Source organism: Leptinotarsa decemlineata, unplaced genomic scaffold (assembly GCF_025532065.1).
Source record: "Leptinotarsa decemlineata unplaced genomic scaffold, Ldec_3_MD MMD2_P_RNA_scaffold_6, whole genome shotgun sequence".
NCBI classification, from domain to species: domain Eukaryota; kingdom Metazoa; phylum Arthropoda; class Insecta; order Coleoptera; family Chrysomelidae; genus Leptinotarsa; species Leptinotarsa decemlineata.
In genome coordinates this window covers 7,881,913-7,909,005 of record NW_027412533.1, presented here as the reverse complement: position 1 = coordinate 7,909,005, position 27,093 = coordinate 7,881,913, and the positions used below count along the sequence as shown (strand labels likewise).

Here is a 27,093-nt window from a genome sequence, read left to right as displayed (position 1 = left end):
TTCCAATTTTCCACCTCTGAAAAAGAGGTTGATGTCATAGTTCGATCTGGGTACATCACTTCCTGAGGAATATCGTATTGAAAACACTTGATTGTGAGATTCTCACTGAGCAGTTTAAAGAAAACGCAACACGCGCAATCACATGAATAAAAGTACTAGAAGTGGAGTATTGAGAGCGTTGAGACAAAAATAAGGAATATTAAATTTTGTTAACCATTGCGAACTCGTTAAAGCACTGTCTGTGCCGTTTGAGAAGAATCAAATAATGTCAGTGTTTTTATAATGATCACAAATGATTCTGTAATATCTCCAACTTATTGGTACCAACAGCTGGCTTTCTTTGGTAAAAAACTTCTCGTAGTGCTCTCTGGTGTCCATTCTGAGCTGAACCCAACTACAAATATTCTCATGTCTCCATAGTTTTATTCACTTTCCTGACTGATCTATTCATATGTTCCTTGTCTATTTCCAGAACATCGATATTTTTTAACAAATATAATTAGTTTCACATCAAATTTCGTCGTTTCGTTACAAATCTATAATAGCCATCAATAATCAGTTTCATGAAAAACTATTCAATCGATAAAAGAGGTCATAGCACTTTTTGAGACCAAAAAAGCCAAATGAGTTTCCGTATTGCTTTGTGTCGATAGTAGTAAATAAATAGCCTCGTTATATCTTTTCGAGCAACCGGAACAAACGCAGTTTAATTTCATTAAAACAAGAGTCACGTGACCAACAAAGCCCTTGATAGAATTTGTGAATCCTCGCCGCTTTTTCCAGTTCAACTTTATATTACCCCATCGCAGCAGTATCGTCTTCCTGCGGCCGTCTCGTAATTCACCCCTCTCCTGATAATTTACAACCCTCAAGATACACGGCTCAACCAGTTTATACATTCATCATTCTGTTTGTTACTCTCTGCAGTACGGGTGTTTTCGTTTTTAAACGAATACGCCCGAAAACGAAAAATCTCGCACCTGGCTCATTCCGAAAGCATTTCCACGGTTATTAGTCTAGTCCATCAATACTTTTTCGCAATTTGTGAGTTCGTCTTCACAACTAATTTTCATATTAGAATGACTTACAGTTCAGTTTGAAAAAGTGTTGAATTTTTGCAAATACGTCAAAAATAATTGCTAATATTTGGAACATTGAAAAAAAATTCAGAAAAATTTAAAAAAATAAGTTTATCTGTTGGTGCTTTTGTAACAGACTTCGTTATTTCAATGCTTGCATGTTTTTTCGACTCTCCTTTGAGTACATTAGAAAAGATTGACGAAGGAAAGATTTTAAGATTTCAATTTCAGATGTACCGATGGTTATGATCAATCAAATATGTTTTGAAATGAAATGAAGCATCAAATACATGTTTTACTCAAATATTTTGATCGTTTTGTTGTGACGTTGATGTAAAGTTTATTATTGTTTTCGATTTCCTAATCTGATTTTTTAAAAAAGTGTTATAAACAAATTCACTGTTTAGTAGTTGAATAAAAATTTAGTTCCAAAATCCCAAATATCAATGCGAATGATGATTTGGAAAACTGGTTTCCCAAAAAATTGTATAAAAAATAAAAACGTATTCTTCAATTAACTATTTATTTTTGCCAGTAGATATTATCAGCGAGAAAACATTTATTCAATCCTATATTTCAACTACTCCTTCGCATTCCGACAAATAATTTCATATGTCCATTCAATATACAGTTTGTTATAAACAAATACATTTTCATTTTATTTTGTCAAAAATAAATTGCTCAAATCGTGGGTTATTCTAAATGAAATTATAGAGAGATAGAGGATGGTAGTTTATTTTACAACGCTGTAAAAAAATAGATAGATAGACTTCGTTGAAGCTCACAATCCATAGATTTGCATAGCTCAGGTCAAGGAATACAATTTAATGAACATAATAAATTGAAAAAATGTAAATAAGAAGAATATATCAGTAATTAATATGCCTGAATAACACCGCCGGCCGCCACTGATAGCCATGAACCAATTCTGATGTAGCTGAGAGCGCGCGAATGTACTATCTTCGCTGCCGCTCTAGATGTAGCGAGAATAATGCTACCAACTTCCATGGAATTCCAGCGAATTTTCTACCGCATTCGATTACGATATATAAACGCTAACCACGAGCATATCGACATAGTAAAGTGAAAGTTACAGTGCGGTACGCGAAGCGATCTAGTAAGGCGATGGACATTTTAGTAAAAGTGCTTGTTGTATTTGAAGTGATATTAATTTAAGTTTGATTATTGATCAGTGTAGTCAATCATTAGTCAACCCACGGGGAAAAACGTAACAATATCAACTCTTAATCTAAATTAATTTAGGTATGTATATATGAGCACATCTGCTTATCAATTACACACAAACCACATTGAATATTTTAAATAAAAGAGATTCGTTGAAAAATCCTTATAGTGAGTTAGGCTCAATATCACAGAGCAGATCAAAAATACGATTTTTAATATATTTCAAGTACAGTCCTTTTTCACCATCGTGAGCAAATGATTGGAAAATGTTATATAGGTATACATAGTCCATATTAGTCCGGTCAAATTAGACTAAAAAATAAGAGTGAAGGTACATGAATTTACAACAAGCAGCAAATGCGTGTAATTGTTCAAAACATAGTTTAAAATAAGATTTTGAAATTCCGAATGATTGCGATGCCTGAAAAAAAATGTTTTCGAGGTCAAAGGTCAAAAATTGGTTTTTCGCGATTTTCAGGAAAACAGTAAGATTAATTATTATGAAATAACTTCAGATAAAAATTGTAGATCATAAATTTTCTACAAAAAAAGTAACTACACTTTTTCTTCTTAGAGACACCGTTTCTGAGATACTTCGAGTCAAAAAGTTGTAAATGTTGAAATGGTCATTATATGCATAAGTATGCCATGTATATAGATCTCTGAAGTTGTAATTCAAGTAAAAATATTTTTCTTTTGGTATACATAAGTATAAATATAAGAATATCAGTTAGAATGAAATCCAGTCTCTTAATTTGTACGCTATACATTGGTTAAACACGCTAAAAACGATGTCGACGTACTGATAATTGAAACAGCTATAAAGCAATTTAATTTGACAAATACAACTATTGTTAGTGGTGAAGATGGAGACTTACTCGTACTTCTTACTGCTCGAACTCCACAGTCTTTAAAATGTTTGAAAAACAAAATTTAGTTCAATGTGCTGAAGTTTTCAAAAAAAGTAATTCGACTCAACAAGAAATTATCACCAACGGGATTCAGTTTTTTGTTTCTATGTACAATGCTTCAAAAAAAAACACCTGCTTAGATAAGTATCGATAGGCATGTTTCGTTAAAAACACTAAAAATAAGAAACAGGTGCAATTAGCTTGTCTTGCTCCAACCTCAGTTGCTGCTCATCAACATCTTTTCTCCGGGTATGTTACCAAGTTCAAGTGTGGCTTGGATATCAGCTAGACCCAAAAGACTGGGGTTGGAAGTTGGTTGACAATGCATTGGAACCTATTCAGACTTTACTCCCACCTGCGCCGGAAAAACTGCTGAACACAATTTTTTGCAACTGTAAAAAGGGATGCATCGCTAAATGTGGTTGTAAAAAAGTTGGACTGTTATGTTCTCTGGCATGTATACATTGTCAAGGCCAGTCATGTTCTAATGCTGAATCACCAATAACGGAGGATTCATTTGATATCAACGAGGAAACATGCGATAAATCACTCTTGACGCAGTTTACCTACACCCAGAATGAACATTAAGAAGAAGAAGAAGAAGACCAAGAAGAAGAAGATGACCAAGAAGAAGAACAACAAGAAGAAGTATTTGAAGGTTATGACTCAGATGAATATATTTTCACATTTTTTTTAATTTCAATCGCTTTTATAATTTCCAACCATTCCCAAGTTTTGAATTTGACAGAATCACCCCAGACAGAATAAGCCTACTGGGGAAACCACGTTAAAAAAACACGCTAAGTACACTACCTCATAGGTGGCGTGGAAACGTGTGCATATAATGACGATTACAACTTTTACAAATTTTTGACTCGTTGTATCTCAGAAACGGTGGCTCTGAAAAAGAATATCGATACATTCTTTGTCGAGAATTTTATGATCTACAATTTTCATCTGAGGTAACTTTATGATAAAACTCAACATTTTCCTGAAAATCACGAACTATCAATTTTTTTTCGAAATTTTTGACCTTTGACCTCGAATAAATTTTTTTCCAGGCCTCGCAATCATTCGGAATTTTGAAATATTATTTTCAACTTTGTTTTGAACAATAACAAGCGTTTGCAGCTTGTTGTAAATTTATGTATCTTCCAATGTCTAGATTGATCGGATTATATGGTCAGAATTACAAAAAAATGTTGGTAATGAACAAATGAATTCGTTAAATAACTGAGAAGAGTCGCATAGGTGAAAATATACAATAACTAGTATATATGAGGTAGCAAGCTATTTGAATTTTCAACACAACTTCATTTTACAAAAAATTAGTAAACTCTTATTGTGACAATTACAAATCTATTTTTTGCAGTGACATAAATTTGTAATGTTATGATCTGTCCTTCAATGTTATCCAAAACGATGCTGATGAGATTATGAAATAGGTATCTTATCCCGAAACTTCAGAGTACACCAATGAGGATGGAAGTGTTCCATATATGTGGCATTTTTCATCAAGACATATCACATTGTGTAGAGTTCATATGAATGATATTTATTTTAGTTCTATAACGAATCCAAAAACAAACACTTTTCCCTATCACTAGTTAGAGTGCTTTCCACGGACGTGGATCCGATATGTAGAAGATGTATTCGCGATATTTATACGAAGAAAACAAAAGTAGAGGACTTTGTTTCAACCCTCAACAACACTCCAAATGATGAGTTCACATATGAGATTGAAAACAAAGAAGAGTTTCCACTTTCAATTGTCTCGGTGATTAGAAATAACCGAAGTCTAGAAGTTGATATTTATCGGGCGTATACCAGTACGTATTCCTAATAGCTCTCACCATTGTTCACATCACAAAATGGCATATCTGAACTTTTTCTGTTCATGGGCTTGTTACGTTCCCCCGAGTTAAGAAAGGGAAGATATTGAGAAAAATGTTCTCAGGGATATGGTTGAAATCAACGGGTACTCATGGAGTATTGTAAATGAGGAAGAATCTTTCTTAATTTTCGACTTTTCACTTCAACAAATGTTAGTTTGCTAACTCTAGGGACTAGATGTTAGAAAGTGGAAAATCAGGGATATTCCAAATGGACTAGATTGAAAAATATATCGGTCAGACTAAGCGAGTCATCAAAACTTGTTTCAAATAACTCGCAGCATATATTGGATTTCCAGGACGAGAGAAATCTAGTTTTGGATGTTGTCGAAGATCTGTTAACTATCAACAGTGATGAAAGAAAGTCCTGTTCCAAACAGCCCATTGTATTTTTGTTTATGAACCACTATTCCATCTATAGCAAATGTTTGTAATACAAAGTGGATGAAAAAAGTAACTTTTATACAGGGCTATTCAATTTCGGTTCTGTACATGGGGATCTCGTAAACGATAAGAGATAGAATGTCGGTTAAATTCTGGCAAAGTTGCGTATTTCAGACACCTATTCAATGATGTATAGAAATTGACTATAGCTCTTTTGTTTCTGGAGTTATACAGGAAAAACCAAAAAATCCCAAATTATTTTTTTGCCTATATCTTCCTTATTCGCACACATTGAAAATCTGTCTACATTTTGCTATTGGCACTTGATATGGGCTTTCAGAATATGTTCATGAATCTTTTATACAGGGTGTCATCTGACTTGGTCCACCCCATCTTTGAATTTTTAAATACGGACCTGTATTTTTTGTTTCAGTTTTAGTATCGTTAACATTCACTTCATACTGATGAATTAAACTCAATTTTATATTTCGTGTTGTTTTGGTAATATTTGATTATAATTGTGTGAATTATTCCCTTTTTAAATTACGGCCCTGGAAATTGGTTGATTGAGTTGGATAAAAACACAATAGCAATTTTCACCTATGTACCGTAGAATTTTTCGAGATTTTTTTTCATTCTTAGGTACCTATTCATATTTTTTCCATTGCTCTGAGCATTTTCTACAATGAACTTCGAATAAAAAAAAACCTTTTATGATTATCTGAAACATGTCTACAGCAAAAATATATTATATGTGTTTTAATGAGCAGAAAAAGAAACGATAGCAATCATAACATACGAAAACGAACACTATAATTGTAATGAAAATTGAAATGAAGTAATTTATATACACAAAAAAATTAATGGCGCAATAAATGTTCGATCTGAAGTCCTCCCATTTCGGGACATTTTTGAAATCTGTTTTTCATAATATTTATGAGTCTCGAGTCTTTCACATTTTCTATCTCTCTGCCAGCGTAAATTCTATTTTTCAACTTCCCCCATAGAAATAGTCCAAAACCCATCTTATTGTCCCATTATTTGTCTCGAAATGGAAGGACTCTAATTCGAACATTTTTTGTGTATATAAATTACTTCATTTCAATTTTCATCACAAGTATAGTGTTCGTTTCGGATGTTATTATTGCCATCATTTTTTTTTCTGCTTATTAAAACACATATGATATATTTCTGATGTACATAGGTTTTAGATATTCATAAAAGGTTTTCTTATCTGAAGTTCATTGTAGAAAACGCTCATAGCAATGGAAATATGAATAGGTACCTAGAAATGAAAAAAAACCTCACTAAAAACTCTGCGCTACATAGGGAGACGTGAAAGTTGCTATTGTGTTTTTATTTAACTCAGTCAACCAATTTCCAGGGCCGTAATTCAAAATGGAATAATTCACCCTATTATAATCGAATATTACCGAAATATCCTGAAATATAAAATAAAATTTAATTTCTCAATATAGTGTGAACGTCTACGATCCAATAACTACAACAAAAAATGCAGGTCCGTATTTGAAAATTCAAAGATGGGGGTGGCCCAAGTCAGATGACACTCTATATCAAATATTCATGAACAGATTCTGATAGCCCACATCAAGTGCTAATAGCAAAATGTGGACAGATTTTTAATATGTCTTTGAATAGAGAAGATATAGGCAAAAAATAATTTGGGATTTTTTGGTTCTCCTGTATATCTTCAGAACCAAAAGAGCTATATTCGATTTTTTCACATCATTGAATAGGTCTCTGAAATACGCAACTTTGCTACAATTCAACCAAAACTCTATCTCTTATCGTTTTCGATCCCCATGTACAGAAACAAATTTGAATAGCCCTGTATATTTAAGGTTCACATGGATGTAGTTGTTCCGTAAGATTTCTCTTTTCGTTTCCGGAAGTTCCGCACTTGCTTTGTTCAATGCTGTAGAAGTGGGAATCCAAATAGCTTTTTCCCTAAATAAACTAACCTCTCCCAAAAAACTGATGTTGCATCAAGAAAAAGATATTCGCAAAGGAACAGAATTGGCCAATTCAGTTCGTATTCTTTACTCATTACCACTTTCAAAGCAAAATGGAGTTTACGAATTTTTAATCAGTGGTTGTGTCTCCAAGATGCTACTGCGGACCTTCGGAACCAAGGAATACAACGCTTTGCGATGCTTGGTTGGCCGTTAGCAGCAAAATATTTAATCCTTTCTGAACATACCCTTGCTCAGTGGAGACGGGTGGGGTTCTTTATTGAACAAAAAAAAAGAAAATAAATCAATAAAACTCGAATAGTTATACCAACTATATTATCCATATTAAACAACCTATCAAGTTCGATAATCCTCAACAAAATCAAATAAATGTTAATTGCTTGTCGTTGACAATTGACAGGGTGACAATGTTGTGGAACCGAAGCTGACAGTTGGGGAAATCGCAATTATGAATGATGGCTAGCCTGATTTCAGTAAGGAAAAGAGTGAGAGGAGTGACAGGAAAAGAAAGAAAAAGAGGGGCTATGGTGTAAACAGGGGTCAAAGGTCGATCTTCATGTAAATATTGCATGAGATGCAAAAATGCAATCTTGTAAATTGTATGGTAATATTATGTTCTTGAGGCAATTATTCGTCATAAATGTATTAGTTCCATGCGCTAAATTCCTTAACCTCTTAGTATATATACTGAAAGTGTACACTGTTAACGCTAGAGGTAAGTTGTTCAATTTTGACCCACTATAGGTTCTTTTAAAGTTGTTATTTTTATGCTTTTGTCTTTACAGGAAATGAGGATGTGACTGAACTAATGGTCTAGCACAACTTGATAACTGTACAACTATAAAGAAAGAAAACAAAACAATTTGTGTAGTAATTCATGCACAATCAGTGAAAGCGACCATGCTGAGCAATAAAATGATAGAAATTAAGCACAGTTCTGAAAAAAAAGCTTATCTGTTTCGTCGGTGTCTCCTTCAAGTCCTGATCCACTTCATGAGAGTATCCTAAGAGTTGGGGTGTTTAAATATCACTCGTGCAGTCAATTAAAGCAGAAGCAAATACCTCAACCAGTGAAGCCTTATGACAGATTCCAAATCCCTATTATTAAGCAGGAAGGAATGAGTAAGCCAGGTTTAGCACTATACTCCACTACTCTACGTCTTGATATATAAAGCAGAACAAATCAAGGATAATAAAAGAAGGAAACAGGTCTGAAAACAATGAATACATTCAGTATTAATGACATTCTATTGTAGTGAATGTTCAAATGAAGAAGGTAACATACCCTAGATGTTGTGTGGCCTCGAAAGTGAACTTACGTCGAAGAAGGTTGGAATGTTCAGTACTCCAGAAAATATATCCACAAATGAGTGAAGGTGGTTAAGATTACCCAACTTATCAATAATCTGCACTGGTAAAAATTTTTGCACCGGTACCGGTGGCAATTTAATTACCGCCCATATTAGCGAGAAATTACTTTTGTGTGTGATCTTACATTCCATGCGGAATATTATTTTGTAATTCTACCCCGAAGACAAGTGTGGAATTTTTCAGTTTAATTTTTCATTTTGAGTCTACTTTTGTGTTGAAATAAAACTTTATAGGGTAAATTTGCGATATAAATTTATATCGAGATATTACACTCTTGACAAAATTTTACAGTAGAATTTTACACTCTTATATAATTTCACAGTGGAATTCTATACTCTGATAAAATTTTACGGTGTAATTTTTCATTTACGGGTTATATTACCTTGGGATATTCAGTTGTAAGAAGGTCCGTATTCAGAGTAGTTTTGAAGATAATGATACCTCAATCGGATGTTGACTCTTGACTCTTAAGTGGCCATTTTTCCTCATAATTTAGATAATTGAATGCACAAGACATATTACACATTGATATATTAAAAAAAATATGTATATACAAAATTAGTTCATATACATTCTTGGAATGAAATTCTACAAAACATTTTTTTTTTCATTTTCAAAAAAGTCAAATAACAGTACAAAATAAAAAAAACCATTCTTCAAATTAACACATTTTCTTTCTTGCTCATGGTGGTATTATTCGGAAAGAGAAATGAAAGTAAAATTTCCTTTTCTATTTTCCTCAATTCCTGTTATTATCCTAAAAGAGAAATGAAATATCATCAAATGAATAGGTTTAGAAATCTAAAAACACAGTAAGTTGACGAACACACATTCCTAGAGAAAAACTACTACTAGTTTGACTTCAATAATAATATTTCTCAAAAATTTTTGATACATATTCAACCGTTTAAATAAAAAATTAGATTTTTCCAAATGTTTTCCAACATTTTCTGAAATATAGCAAATATAGCTATAATGATATGGTATGAAGTGGTGATGAAGCGTTTTGTTCACCTCTTCAACAGAAACAAAAAGGTTCTAAAGTGTTTCTCGATTCCTTCAATTTTGAGTTCCAACTTGCCTCCCATCGCAAAAATGTTTTCAAGTTCAATAATAAGAATCACAAATCCTCAAATTTATCCAAATATATGAGAGATACGAATAAAACGTTCAGATATTTTTTAGGTGAATGAAATTACGATTTAACATTGTCTGATATTTGCAACCACCAATACGAAACTTTATTCCTCATCGAAATTCATTTTTAAAATGGATCGTGCATACGGCGTCACTGATGAGTCACGCCACTGCTATCGAGTATATCTCTTTTTCTCTTTTTCTCAATACCATTCAGTAATTATCACAAACATTTCCAAATATATGTTCTGTAATTATTTGAAAATCAGTTAAAATATGTTGTACTATTCCATATAGTATGAAATAATTCGCAATGTGAGGTTAGGATATACTTGTAATAAAAAAAACACTCTATAATACATAACGAGAAAACTCAATGAATTCATCTGTTTATTGGACTAGTTACTGAAATTTTACAAGAAATGTACTCACTTTCTTTACTTATTTTCACCAACAACAAAAATATTCTAATGCACACGTCATACAAACCGATGCGCTTCTGTAGACAAGAATGAACAATACAATAATCACTCACAAATACAAGCGTAATTTTACATTCGATAAAGAGATGGCGAAAATTTACATTTCACTAAGGGGGAATACCCATCGTCCAGTTAGTAATTCTCTTCACATGAAATAATACGTTATGATTTCACACATATATCAGATGAATATTCAATTCTCAAAGAAAAGTACATTGCCTACTGCAATTACGATCGGGGATGTGAATTATTCAATAGAGAGAGTATATTTTCAATAAAACTGAAGTAATTTTCTTCGTTCGAAATGAAAATTCCGAGGTAAATTTCAATCATTTTTCCCGGTGTGGTGCTTTTGAACGAGATTTCCAGAATAAATCCGCAAAATGCGTAAATTGAATATCACCATCAAAATGGAGGACTTCAATTTTTTTCCAGTTTTTTTTTTCTTTCCTTCACATCTGTGCCAGTTCTAGTTACCTTTTTCCCAAATCAATGGTACCAAATGTGGACGAAATTTCAATCATAGAGAAGAATTTCAATACAGACATAAATCAATCTGAATGGATGATGATGACAAGTATAGGTTATGTTTTGAAATTTTATTTATTTTGTAATAACTGTTATATTTTTAATGATCTAAGTGACTGAAGAGACCAAGTTTACTGCCAGAGATAGTGAGAGTAGGAAAATTTGAGAAGACTTGAAATAAAAAAATAATATTTAATAATAATGATTATCTGTAAGGGCAAGGCCACATATAATATAGATTTGTTGACAATCCGATTCCTCTATTTATTTTCTCCTTCTTCCCTTCCTTTTTAGTCTAAAATTCTTAATATCTAGAAAGAGAAAATAAAACCGTAACAAAGAAACTAATACCGATTTAAATTTTCTATATGAATCAGAAAAAATAAAACTCAATATAAGTTACTATTTTTCAGGGTTAATTCCACTGATATATCATATTACTATTGGAATATTTCAAAGCGTAATTTCAATAAGTTCAGGAATGCATATTTTTTTTCTAATTTACCCGACTTTGTATCTCTCACGGTTTCCGATTTTCGCAAATTGGCTCCTCATTGTAGACACATTGTTTATAGGAATACAGAGCTGTAAAAATGAACCGTTGTTTTTATTGTTATCTCACAAATTTTGAAACTATTTATTCGAATGTATTTAACTGAAGACAGCAGTTCATTGTAAGAATCAATTTCGAGTAAATTGTTTAACGGTTTGAATGTGTCAATCTTGGTAAACTGGGAATTGGAAATGAGTTCATTCTGGTCCTTATGTATTTTTAACAGACATTGATAAGTAGTTTCTGTCAGTGTAGGTACCTAGTTTTTTTGATAATGACGTCAGGAATCCCTGAATTCAGTACCTGAACTTATTCCGTTTATGAACAAGGGAATTTTCACGGCAATAAAACAGTTGCCTGAAAATGCAGTTCTGTCCTTCAGTTGCCTACTTAGAAAGATATATATATATATAGAGCTAACCCGTCGAGGTAAAATAACCAAAGGCTCATGTATTCAAAACGTATTGGTCAGTGCTTCAAATACATCCATTCTGGCGTTGAAATGATGACGTCACATCAACTATGATTTTAAACGTATTCATTATGAATCAAAATTAGCGTGAGGTTGTTTTGAAACGGAATTTGGCATTACGTTACTTCAGTTGTCAGTTTCTGCTTCATTTTGACCTTCATAGTTCATGAAGTACTGAAAAGTTTTCATCAAATACGTTGTAAGAATGTACAAAATAAAGCTGGAAAATTACACTAGCTTACAGCCAATTTACGACTGTAATGCCAAAGTCAGCTTTGTTAATTTTTGGTCCCTAAATGCGAAAATGATAGTGAAAATTTCCCTACACGTAAGATTTTTTGAGTTATGATTTTTTTTTAATTGATTGAACACGAAATTCCAAATTTGCTTTTCCCCTAAATTGAGGAAAGTGTTTAATATCTGGCAACACAGCGTCTAAAACAAGTTCAAAGCCATTCTGCTCCACAATGGTAACAAAAGACCCTCTATTTCTCTTGCACATGCAGTTGCCATGAAGGAAATATACGAAAGTATGTTACTTATTGTGAATGCAATAAGTTATAATACGTGTGAGTGGCAAATATGTGGAGACCTAGAAGTCATAGGATTATTACGAGGTCTTCAGAGCGGATTTATGAAATTTTGCTGTTTTCTTTGCCTTTGGAACAGTAGGGCAACACAGAGCCATTATCATGTAAAAGAATGGTCTCCGAAAGATAAATATATTCCAGGTCAAGCTAATGTGAAGAATATACCTCTTGTTGATTCCAAAACCATTTTGAACCTCCATTACACATTGAACTGGGGTTAATGAAAAATGTTGTCAAAGCATTAGACAAAAAAGATGATACGTTTAAATATCTTAAACACGTTTTTTCGAAATTAAGTGAAGCAAATCTCAAGAAAGGTATATTTGTTGGACCACAAATCAGAAAACTACTAAGTTATCAATTAAAAATTAGGTAAAATCATTGAATCAGCTACGTGGAGTTCTTTCAAAAGAATTGTTTCGGAGTTTTTAGGCAACAAGAAAGTAGAAAATTACGAAACGCTTGTAGAAGAATTATTCGAAAACTACTGCAGAATAGGATGTCGCATGTCTCTCAAAATCCATTTCTTGCACTACCATTTGAATTGAATTGAAATTTTGGTGCTATCTGTGACGAACAAGGGGAAAAGTTACACCAAGACAAACTGACAATGGAGTAACGTTACTAAGGCAAATGGGCTGCAGCAATGATGGGATTATTGTTGGTTCCTTATGAGGGAAAACGATGAAACATATAAATGAAAGTCAATATTTGCAAAAAGGTTATGCACAAAAGACTTCATTTGAATGTTTATTCATGTATATTGTAAATAAAGTCTGTTATCCTCAAAATATGTTGTTGGTTTTTTCATTTTGATCTCATATTTCCGTACAATATGTGAAAATGTTTGTATAAAATGAAAATAACTATAACTCAAAATAATTACGTGATGGAGAATGTTTGATGTTGTAAGTCGCAGTCAGGATGCATTAAACTCTCATGTATAGCCATTATAATATTAGTCGCATTTATTTATTTATTTGTTGGCCAGTGTTATTACTGCACAAATCCGATTATAACTGACGTTAGAGAAAATTCAAAGGTTTGTTTTTATTATTGAATTTGACATCTCTCATAAACTGAATCATTTTTTTGTGGCCCAAATAGGTACGTTTAAACGCCAGAAAACACCTCGAATAGAAGTGTTGGTCAGTGTTATTGCAATTTAATAGGCGTAAACCTGATAATACTACAAATAGCGGAAACATAATTCTCTGGGCTTTTTATTTATCCAGTTTCCGTAAGTTGGCATCAAAAGAAGAATATGTCTGATTTAGAGCATAATAACAATGTATAATAGACGTATATCACACATTCAAGGTGAAAAATGAGGAAAAGAGATTATTCATTCATGTAATAAACAAAAGTGACCCTGCCGTAATCCATATGACGATTACAAATCGAATAATATCATATAATTATAATTTTTGGTAAAGCCAAACTCAAGAATTGGATAGTGGCACTTGTGACTAGTCTATATGTCTCATACGGTAGGGGATAGGAGACAAAAACCAGTGAAAATGATTCATGGCGAAAAAGCTGAGAGGGATTTGGTGAGACGTCGCTAGAATGTTCAAATTGTTCATCATCTGGGAAAGTTGATACTTGAGGCGGCTGTTTTCTCAGCTTTCGGTTTGTTTGTCGCTGTTTCACTTATTATATACTCATTAATTTGTCAAGAAAGTAAGGGCTCAGTACTAAATTAGTACAGCGACCTCAATACACTCTAAAATAATTCTCGAATGTGAATCCATAGTTAATTTGCGTTTGTTGAGCGCGAAAGAATGGCAAATACTTTGTATATGTACGTAAATCGTTTCCCGACTTTATTTTGGAAGAATGAAAAGCACAAAAAAATTAAATTTAGTTCTTTCATTTCATCTACTTTGCATTATTCATTTCGATTATTCCCATTGATGCAGAAAATGATGAAAAAACGTAAAAGCTACGCAGCTCTTCATAGACATTAGAAAAGCTTGTTTGATTGATTATATCAGTCCTATTGAAATACGAGGTAATGACAATGAATTTCTCTGAAACATTGTCATAATTTTTGAGATGGAATACTTTTTATATATCCCAGATGGTTCCTAGAATTTCATTGGGAAATACACTAATATAAATAAAGTCTCTCCAACTATATTCCCATGATTTCATCAAATTATCACCTTTACATTAGTAATGCATGAATTATTGTTCACTATGATTGTGATATCGACTTACACATATTTTGAGCGATTAAACGAGGTGCGAATTGAATGTAACTACTTTTTGAATATCGTGTGATAAAATGCGTCTTGAAGAAGATTCATAGTGTAAAATTGCATAGTTCTTATCACGGATAGAGCTAATAATCTTCATCAAGTAATGGGTCGTGATCTGAAACATCTAGCTTCCGAAGTGATTGTATAAAATTATATAATCGTATCGTTTATTATGGCTTCTTCATAACTGAGTGAGGAATATTCGAAATGGCAAGCAATTCTATCAGAAAAACTAAGAACGAATCTGAAAACCCTTCGAGTGAGGAATATTACGATTCATCTGAAGGTAGAAATAAGTTACCATCACCAAAGTATATCTAGGTTTATTGAGAAAACTTTAATCTTTCATGATCTGCAGTTATAACCGAAAAAATGTTAGATAATCTGATGTGTTTCTTTGTGCTTCGCTTTTCAATGAAATCAATAAAACTGCCTTCGATTGCAAACTCAATTATATTTAGTTGAACAAAAAACTTTGAATGAGTAACAAAACATTCTGATGATATTTCAAGATGACTTTTTTGTCAAGGTTCAAACGAAATGCAACAAAAACATTGAATTTGAAATAGTCTGTTTTATCGTCAAAATTTATTTAGTTTTTTGAATTGAAAAATATTTCTATTTATTTTTTTTGTGATCTGATATTAAAAAAAATGGATGGAACCAGTCCATGAGTATCTATTTCAAAACTCACTGAAAACAGTCAATGTAAGATTTTAACTATAAAAGGTCTGATGAAAACCTGTTAGAGTAAAAACATTACTGTAAACTCTATAATACTGATATTGTGCATTTTATTGATGAATTATAATATTCTGAAATCGAATACATTTTGAAAAGTTGGTGAACTTCAACGAGAAATAATACGGTAATATTCTCTAGGCCAAATTTCCAGGATATTACCTGACTCATAATTTCTATTATAAAATTGCCGATACTTAATGTAAATCTACACATCAGATAAGAAGGAAAGAATTCAGTTCTGTTTGGCAAGTGTCAATTCCTCAATGTATAAATTCCTACTCATTTCAAAAGATTGAGTATCAAACCTTTTTCTTCCAAATATAATACATCATAGTCGTTGTAGAACTCATGAACCGTCTGCCAAAAGATGATTTGCGAATGTAAAACTAGTTTTCACATTCAAGAAACTACTTCGATGCTCTTTCAAACTTTGGAAAAAACTTTTTGCCGTTTGGCCGATATAAAGTTTCGTAACTTTTTTTATCAAATGGGTAGAATATAGAGACCCAATCCATAGTTGCCAACCATCTTTTGACACAGGTGCGTAAGTTCGATCACGTTTTGAAACTCGATTTATTCTAATGCTAGGAAATGAATATATTTCAGAATTTGAAATATTTACTGAATGACCAAATGATATTGAATTATTCTTCTGTGATAAATCTGTTTTCTAATGTGGAAATTGGTAATTAGTTCACCATATGTTCATTTGATGAGTTGGTTAAATTTGCTTCATGATGTGTGAAAAAAATCAGTCCATAATGAGTTATATAATTCGAATCAATATGCTGTTGAAGCTCTTATTGGGTAGAATTCAGTTAGTATGAACAATCCTGATGAATTTTGTATAGCACAACAAGTGTTGCTGATTAGAGAAAATTTCAAAATATAGTGTTACTTGAATAACTCAAAAGCGGGTATCTTGGTCTATCATATTACCCACCTTTCATTATTGATGAATCTCCTTCAAATTATATTGAGTTCCATAGAAAAATTGCATTTTGAAAGTATTTACTTTTCACTCAGAGTATGCTCTGATAGTTTTGGAGAATGAGAGCCACCGAAGTATAATCAACGATTTAAACATCATCTTAGCCCATTTTTTTTAGTGTTCATTTGAAGTTATTTTGACCTAGTTGAGACTCATAGTCTCATGACATTATAGCCAAAAAGTGAGGAGGTTGATGAATAGGTCTGATGCATACAAATATAAACCAATAAATTCTCAGGAATCATTTATATATTTGATATTTTTACAACTTGTATTCTGTTCAGGACACTTCAACAAATTCAGGAGTAGTATTCCCCAATGATACAAAAGAGATTAGTTGAATTATCTTCTGATGTGTCTCTTCTTCACACCGGATCCACAAAATGAAAATCAGCGAGCACAATGTACAGTCAATGATGACTTTACATTGGAAAGAATCGTCTGGATCAATGTTACACCAATGAGATATACGAAGGTAGTCTAAACATACCCGATAATAATGAACTGAGTGAGACTCATCTGCGGAGTGAATTTACACCATTCCTGATCACTTGGACATCCCAAAATGTCTTCTCCACAGTTCAGAGTCATTGTTCTCACACTTTTTTCATAAACTTGTGGTGTATTTCCAGCAGAATGAATGGAGGATATTCTTCTAAGAATCATGAAAAAAAGTCAACCCCAGATAATATTTTTTTTTTGGAGAATTTCTTACGAAGAGTTATTATCGATGCGAATATCGCGATCGATAGAAAAGCACCCACGAACATCAGAATTCCCATATTTCTCGTACCTGAAAATAATAATCTGGTTTCATTATTAGTTTTGGCATATAACAAGTTTCTTATGGGAAATGATAAAAAGTGACATTCTCAGTTGTAAAAGATGTCGAGTGACATCACCCATTAGTTCATGATCAATTTGGAGATTATTTTTGACTATAATGTTCATCTGAATTGAACAAGAAGTTCCAGTTTTCGTCTGGCAAGACGAAATTCATACCTTGAATTTACATCCCAAACAAATTGGATTCATTCAATTCTTGAATTTTCAACACTGAAATCCCGACATAGTCACGTCCCAACTCTAACTTTTCGTCAGAAAATATCTGAGGAGAACTAAAAACATTAATTCAGAGGTTCGAACGGGTTTATCTAAAAGTTTGCGTTGTCTGTGATTTAATGTGCAGGATTGCCGTGCTCCAGAACGGTTTTTTACTTTTATTCGAAAACTTTTGCTTCATTTCTGGTACTTTATTATATTTGTATTTACACTTCCTTCAGCAGTTTCATATAAAAGCGAAGTTGCGCACGAGGAAACCATTCTGAATTGAAGCTGAACAGAAGTGTGAGAGTTATAGTTGGATCCGAATCGAATTGATTGCGTGTCACTAACTGGATGAAATGTCAGGCTGATAACTTTTAACTTTTGTTGACGTGCTCGATTTCAAGTTTCCTTTTTTGAATTTCGATATTTATATGATAGAAATGTTATGTAGGTTCAACTTATGAGTTGAATAAGTAATTTTTTTTATTATTAATGGAATTTCAACAAGATTTCAGATATACAAGGTATCTGATGTGAGGACAACTGTAATTGCTCTTGATAATGTTCACTACAGTCAGACTCAGAGACCTGCAGAACATGGCATAAACCAGGTAAATATCTCTGATACAATATTTAAATATTTGTCAAAATTTTCTTCTGGGTGGCCTAAACTAATTTTTTAAACAGTTCTGTCGGTCTGAAGTTTATATTTCGACAACACGGTTTTAAAATAATTCAGAAGCTTTCTGAAATGATGAATATCGTATTTTTTGTTCAGCATAGAAAGAGAAAAAATACTTTTACCAATAAATCAAACTGACAGCAAAGAATCATCAATGTATCGAAGTATTTCTTCTTCAAATATTCAGTCATTTGATGTATTAGTGGAAACTAAAGTTGTCATGATGAAGAATGATGCAATATTTCTGGATTATTTTCAATTATTTTCATAATAATTACAATTTCACAATTTCGATGAGTATGAGGACAAAAGAAAGAGTAGTTCAACGTAGTTGGTCATCCACTTTCTTCCTGGGAAAGTTAAACAGTATTTTCAACAGTTTTAAGTAACAATCAAAAGTAGAATTTATAGAAAATTAAATTTTTACTCATCCATCTTCATAAAAAATGAGAATCTTACAAAGGGAAGAAGACAATTCGAAGGAAATAATACAAGTATCTCATTCTGAAAACATCGATGTTCACCATTTATGATGATAGTGAAATTTCACCTCGTTCATTCACGATAGTCTATAACAATTCTGTGAAAGATATCTGTCAGTTCCATATCGAATGTTTGGGATACAAAGTAAATAGGGTGCAATTATTCATTAGTTTATATTCATCCACGATATAATTAACACAACGTGCTTATTTTTGCAGAACTGTAGAAGAAGGCGAAACATTTTGTTTGAGTTGAACTGTCACACAAAGTTTGTTTGATATTACATAGTTGGCGCCATTGCCATGGTCTTAATAATAAGTGTTATTCTATTTTGAGCATACAATTCAATGTACATCAAAATTTTTGTTATTACTAAAGTATTTTTTCTTTCGTGTAATTTAATGTTTATATGAAAGTAGTTGTTTCGAAAGGGATTATTTCCAAGTTTCTATCTGAAAGTTACTTTTTTGTGAAGGATTCCTTTTGTAATCAATTGCTTTTTTCGTTCCTCTGGAAGATTCCCACATTTTTGTATAAAAAGCGAGAAGTAGAAAGCCAAAACCTTTTTTTCTCAAAATTTATTTTCTTTGTGGAATATACCCCTTTCAATTTAAACAAGAATTTTATTGCTGGTATCAAATCGAATAGCGAATGAATATCATTACGTGCTGGTACTGAGGGGCAATAAGACAAGTATCCTATTCCGAAACATTGATGTTCAGTATTAAGAGTGACATTGTTCAATGAAAGAGAAATTTTACCTCTTCCGTAAATGATTTTGTGCAGCATTTCTGTGGATAATATCAACTCCATGACGAATGTTTTGAGTTTAAACTCAATAAAAAAGATGTTTTTTGTATAATTCAATGTTCATATGAGAGTAGTTGTTTCTGAAGTATTTTTTCAGTCGTGAAACTCCGTTTTCATATGAAACTAGTTGTTTCGAGAAATGAAAATAAAACAACTAAATGTTGAAAATAAACAAACTAAATGAACTAGAAAAGAAAAATTAAAAATGAGATAACGGAAAATAATAATTATATTAACCAAAATAAACCTGAAATGAAGTAATAGTGAAATAAAATACAAGTAAAAATAGAACAATTGAATAAATAAAAATAAAGAAATGAAAAAAGAAAGAAAATATAAAGTGAAGAGATTCCAAGTCACGTTAGTTCACGACGTTTCGATTGTAAGTGTCTACAATCTCACCCGAAGACGATTGTAGATACTAACAATCGAAACATCGTGAACTAACGTGACTTGGAATCTCTTCACTTTTTATTTTCTTTCTTTTTCTTTCTTTCTTTATTTTTATTTATTCAATTGTTCTATTTTTACTTGTATTTTATTTCACTATTATTTCATTTCAGGTTTATTTTGGTTAATATAATTATTATTTTCAGCAATCTCATTTTTAATTCTTTTTTAGTTGTTTCATGGAAGTCCTAACTAGTGAAAAAACTAAATAGTTACTGAAAGTCGGCAGTTTCTTCTTATGGCATGGACGGCGTGAAAAAAATATATATATATTAGGATAATTTTTTTCGCATCCAATTTCGAATTATGTGTGCGATTAAAAATTTCAATTCATGATTTCTTGATCTTTCAAGTTGTCATTTTCCAGGAGACATAGTTGAATTTACGTTACATCAGCATATTGATGAATCTTTCAGTATTGTATTGTATACGTTTAGAGAAATATTGAATAAAAATATTGAAATAAAAATGTTCAAAAACTGAACCTTGTGAAACTTCATCATTAGTGTTCAGAATTGCAGATTTGGTGTGATCCAGGCTGACGCATTGGGTTCGACATTATCAAAAGTTTTTGAAAAATTTACGGTACATTTATCACAGCCGAAGTGATTGAGTTTATATCACCGACAATCGGTCGGTAGCCGGGCGGTTCGACGTGGGTGCTTTGTTCACTCAGTCAACCGGCCGATGTGTGTGTCGATGATTCAAGCCCCAGGCTGAACGCTCGATTTTCACTTTCTATCGTCCAACCCGTGTTAGAAATCACCCGTTAAAAGTTGAGACCACGTTAGTCCTCAGCTCGCACAAGTTTCGTCTTATGAGGTTTTTCGGAACAACAAACATAACATATATGAAAGACTGAGGTATCGAAAGCTCCACTGAATTGTAATATTATTTTTATCGATTACTTTGAGAATATCGTTTATATAGAAAAGAGAGAGGACACCGATGGGAGATATAAGTGGCTTTTCTCTCAGTTTTGATTACTCAAATTTCACCACCAGCAGTTGCTTATTTACTAAAGGGGCCTCCTTTCGTCTTATTTGAATTATGACTGATATCAATGCATGACCTGTTACTAGCAGAAAACTTCACGAATGCAATGGATTTGGTGAAATGCCAAGAAGCAGTTTGATCAAAGTTTCTAAAATATATCGCGGTTCAAAAAAGACTGATGAGAGCATAGTTTGGGTATTCAGAGTCGTTAGTTTGATGAAATTCATTTGAAGGCGTGTTACTGGAACATTAAACTATTCTATAATGTCTTTCAAATAATAGTAGGTTTTGACAAAATGTATCAGATGAATGATTCAATTTGGAGAAAATATTGAATTCTGGATGTTTTATCAATTGTTCTTTCATTTTTTTCGAAATATATCTGTATTACCAGATCATTAACTTGTTTGAAGAGTTTTGTCATCGATTACTGTTTTATAAAAAAACATTGTAGAATAATTTGATGTACTTACTGATGCAATACTGATACTGATGCTGATACTGAAGAAGCTATAGTGTAGTACAACGCGTCTAAAATTAAATTTATCATGAAAATTTGATAATTTTCATCATGAATAACATGCAATCATAACAAAATTAGTGTAATCCATATAAAAGTATTTGTTTCGTATTTTTCTTTCAGTTTGTGTTTGAAAGTTACTTCTTCGCATGATTTCTTTAATGAAATGAAAAAAAAACACTTTTGTCCAATTTCCACTAGTTATTTTATTTTTACAACGGGTTTCGGGTTTTACCCCATTATCAAGTATAAAACTAGCTCACCTAAAAACTATCGGAAGTTTTCAGGTAAGCTAGAAGAAGAGGTAATTGAATGGAAAAGGATACCAACTATAAAATTCAACACTGAATATTATAGGGGTTGTTCAACTTCATAAATTGAGTTGCTCGTTTAGGGGTAGGTTTCCACTCATAAATTTATCCAACCCCTATAATCTTCAGTGTTGAATTGTATATTTGGCACCCTTGTTCATTTAACTACCTTTCCATCTAGCTAATCTGAAAACTCCCGATATAACCGAGTTTTCAGATTTCCCATTTTAGTTTCATACTCGATAATGGGACAAAATTCGAAACCGGTCGTGAAAATAAAATAACTAGTGGAAATTCGAAAAAAGTGTTTTTATTCATTTCATTAAAAAGATCATGAATTTCCACAAAATAAACAGGTCAACAATCACACATATTTGCACGATCTAAAAATCTTTGTATGGAGTTACATAAAAAACCACGAAGTTACATAAAATCCATAATATACCGTGACATCAAATGAATAGAGAATAAACCAATCCTGCATAAGGATAATTTTGAGTGCCATCGAAAAACTTTGTTTCACCACAGGGTATCGAGCCGTATTAACAAATATCTGTGATGTGAATCAATCCGGGATGAGATTCTTCCCATCAATTATAAAAATCTTCAAAATCGGGTTGAAATCAGAAAAGTTATTCAAGATCAAAGTCTGTTAACACTTCAAGGTGGTGGTTTTACATGTAACTTAGTGTATATTCATTTTATCAATGAAAAATCTCTAAAAAACATAGTAATGTAAATGTAATTGATACCCACTGAAAAATATTCAATACCGAAAATTTTACCTTAGGATTAGACCAGCAAAATTTTCAAAGCGTAAAAAGTAGGTAACAATTGTTAGTTTATCCATTGATTGATTCATTGACAAAGACACTTCGTAAACCACAAGGAAATATTCACATATACTCAGTGTGCATACCTGTAGACTGGTTGCAAATCAAATTAACATCTCGTTCAGGCCAGTTTTGATTCACCTACACTGTAGGTTAATGGACTGACACCTATCAGAAAACAACTATTTTCCTGGCTAATATCACGAAGGGCGTTGGAATATATCCAACAGGTTTTAATGCAGGAATTTTCACAGAAGTATTTTCTACATATGCTGTTGGCAATACTAGTGCTGGTATTTATATTTAATTATGGAAACGGTCACTCTTGGTCTGCAAGAATGTCCGTTTAGGGTATTTCTCCTCTCGTCAGTGCAAGGTAGTGGCCACCAACCATCAACCTGAAGTTGATGATATTCCATAATTAGGAATAGAGTTTCTTTCAGAGTATCATTCCTCCAACCAAACTGAAGCGAACGACGAACAACAAATTTGTCACCGCTCCATCTGGTAAACAAGGTATTAACCAACCGCATATCTAAAATTCGCCCAAATCCTTGGATAGGGAAAGAAACCTTCACACATATTCAGTGAGCATACTTGAAGAATGACTGTGAATCACAATAACTGAAAGAACAAATCGTTCAAGCTAATTTCAACTGGATCGGAGTGTGAAAGATCAATAAAATCGCACTTCTTTATAACGAGTTAAACTTCGTCCTTCATTTCCCCACTATTTTTCTACTTGCAAACTGTCCCGGCTCCGCACGGGTGCAATACTGATACTCTATATACATATAAACGCATACGATTACTGCTATTCATAAAGTGCCTTAGGGCGAAGTGCGGCCGCCCCTCTGGCCGGTACTACCGCCGCAACTGCTATGTCCCTGCATTTCAAAAATAATGATTTGAATTAAATGTTGTAGTATGCCATATTGATCTATATTGAATGCACAATGTATTTAAGGTACTTAATTGGATGAGAATTAATGCTATATTGCTGAAAATCGCTTCGTAAATAGGCCATTATTTCTTGAGGATGAAAATTACTATTGTATATTATCTTTATGAGATAGAAATATACCATTGCGGACTTTTCCTAGCCTTTTTAAGATGTACAGAACTGCAGTACATTTTTTTATGTATCTCGTAGGGTTCAGCCAGCGTTTGCAATTCAAGCGACACTTCTTTAATGAATTATGCATGTTATACACATGTAAAAGTTTCTTTTGAATCACTCTTCATATTGAAAGGACCCACATCAAAATCCGTTGTGTAGTTCTAATGATCTGAGCATATATAGGGACAGACAGCAAGAAGCCATTTTGTTTTATACTCTGTGGTGATAATTCACTAACCAATCTAGCAAATTTCATAGAGCCGTAAGACTATTTAATGTGGATTTAATATAATCAAAACAAAAAAAAACATGAACTAAGCACTCAGATATTATGCAAACCGCATAAATGTGTTTCTAGCTCATTGGCTGTCAGTACAGTATAGCCGAGTGCTAGGTTAGGCAACACTTTGTTTCAGAAAGAAAACGAGTACACGGGGTCATCAGCTCTAGCTACCTGCGTGACGTCCGGTCTCAGTATTCGATATAAATGATGATCCAGCGAGTGGTTTTGATACAATCAAAAGCAGGAAAAATTTATGAACGAAGCACTCAAAAAATTTGTAATCCGCAGACACGAGTTTCTAGCTTGTTAGCTGTCATCAGTACGGTCTAGTCAAGTATAGTGTTAAGCAACACTTGGTTGCCAACCTTCTCCTTCATCTGCAGTAAAATGATCCACAATATTCCATTTTATTCTCCTATTCTTGATAGAAAAAGTCCGACAAATCGAAAATCGTGAGAACTACTTCAACCGTTATTGAGTTGAAGATATTGTACCTACACGATTTCGCGACTCCGATTCATGCATTGAGATTTTTTTTACGTTTTCGTTCCTGAAAAAGGAACAGTTATGATTACGATCATATCTTTTGCAACATTTCACATTCAGAAACCTGCGATGAGACTATAAAATTAGACAATGTGTTTATCAATGATGGAAGGAGGAGCCACAACTTAGATGCATGAAAAAAAGCTTCGTTGAAATATTAACAAATTTTGGTCTTGAATAACTTGTTCATTTTGAGCCCAACAACGAAGTTACGTTTTTATCATCTACGTCCACGACACTCTGTGGTATATAACAGTTTTTAGAAGACACTCAAAACCATCGTATATGCTAGGTTGGTTCGTTGTTTTGTAAACAGAATTGCGATATCAAAATGATTGAAGGAGAATGAACCACAGAGGGTACCTCATACCTAGAGGATTAGAACATAACTTTGTTTTCTCTTGTGTAATGTATAATAATTGAGCCTTAATAGAAAATTTGTTTAATGAGAATCATTCCAAAATGAATATCTTTTCATTAATTGGAAAAAAATAAGGCTGAAAATAAAAACATTATTCGAAATCATAATTTGTTAACATATCAAGGTGAACGTTTCTTAAGCACCTGAGTGTTACAATAATCAATATTCACATGAGTTACGGTAATGCTGAACTATATCAAATAATAACAGAGAAAAACCACCATACTGCAATAACATCGATCCATCGAACATCATTATCCCATACTCTTGAAGACTGATCAGTAATCCGCAGACCTATGCTTGCAGCTGTAGACTCGAACCCCAACCGCTAAGTAGTTGTGAGCCCGAGGCGAGGTTTGAAAGCTCATGTATCATTCGTGGCAATACTAAATGTTTCAAGCGATTTTGCATTGGATTGCCCAGTCAACCGTTAAAACGATCAGAAATGCACATGGGCCGAAATGTTATAACTGGAGTTTGGTGTCAGGTGTGTAACTGAAACTGAAATGTCGCTGCAAGGTTTCGGAAATGAGTGATAGTTGTTATGACGACCAGGAGAATTATTATACAAGTTTATCTGCCCCATTTATTGAAAAGTATGTTTTTTCATTTGATAATATCAACTGTAGAGAAAAAATAAACCAAATAATCTAAGAAGTAAACAAATAATTCAAGTATATAACAATCACAGTGAAGGTGTTGGCATCTTCATTTGATTTTAAGCAACATTCAATTGTAAGATTCTGTTTAAAAAATCTGTTTTTCCGTTAATCAGCTGTCGTCCCTATAGGAAGGACAACTCGCAGAAGTTGAGAAACTTGTGCGAGCTAACGACTAACGGGGTCTTACCTTTCAACGTGTGATTCCAAATACGTAAGATTTCTATTAAACAGTTTACAAAACCGCAACACGCATTTCACTATACGAAGGCGAGTTAATACTGAATTAATTTTTTATCGACCTTTTTTTGGGTAATGGTTACCTTCCACAATCTGAAAAAATATAAAAATTATAATGGAGAACTTTATACAAGTGTAGAAGGGCAAACTTTTTAGTTTACCCCGATAAGTTACTGCTTAAAAATCAAAGTATTTTTCACAAAGAAAAATCTTCTATTTATCAGTAACTTGTCGTATTTCACAATTTTGCCTATCCAAAAAAATATTAAGAAATTATAGTTATCTTTTACGTTTCGGAGGCCAAAATCTGCCTCCGTCTTTAGAAATGGATAAAAATTCGAATAAATATGCAGTTATTCCTTTTTTGAGAGCTTATTTCTTTACTTCTTCGACAGATGTCAAAGAAGTTTTGAAATATATATATATTCGTTTTTTTTTTGAAAATGATGAACGCAATAATATCTACCTCGTGAAACTTAGTTTTCTCTCAACATTATTTTTCTATAGTGGAATATTCAATAATCTGTGAGGCATACTACTGAATACTGCTACTTTATTCTGATAAGCAGATCAGTCAAAATCGTTTCCAATCTCAATTGGAAACTATTCATATTGTGTATTGAATGGTCAGACAAGAGCCGGTTGGTTCGACGTGGGTGCTTTGTTCACTCACTCAAATCGACCGCCGTGTTGGTCGTTGATTCAAGCCCCAGGCTTGAATCAACGACCAACACGGTCGTTGCTATCGTCCAACCCGTGTTAGCAATCACACGTTAAAAGGTAAGACCTCGTTAGTCATTAGCTCGCACAAGTTTCGACTTCGGAGGGTTGTCGTTCGTAGGGGTGCAATAGCTGGTTAATGAAAAAACATATTTCAAACAGATTTTCTAAACAGATTGAATGCGATATATGTACTAAAAAGTCTTCTTCTGCAGAGTTGAGTTAATATCCACTACAGAAATTTGATATGTTCACATAAAAATTAAAGAATCGTAAGTACAACTGTAGATTTTAGTTCAATTGAACTGCAGAATACTTCAAAATATAAAACCATTATCTCTCAATCACTATCTGAATATTCATGTAAGATACTCGTCAATATTCATTATATCTAC

The 27,093-nt window shown here is 32.8% G+C and overlaps 1 long non-coding RNA gene across 1 annotated transcript in view; it reads left to right on the top strand.

Annotated features, from left to right (window-relative positions):
* LOC141480105 (uncharacterized) overlaps positions 1-20,304 on the top strand; it is a 28,983-nt gene extending 8,679 nt beyond the window's left edge. The window contains exons 2-3 of the long non-coding RNA XR_012464164.1: positions 18,140-18,235; positions 20,222-20,304. This is a non-coding gene — a long non-coding RNA (uncharacterized lncRNA). The remainder of the gene's footprint in view (positions 1-18,139; positions 18,236-20,221) is intronic.
* Positions 20,305-27,093: the final 6,789 nt, after the last annotated feature.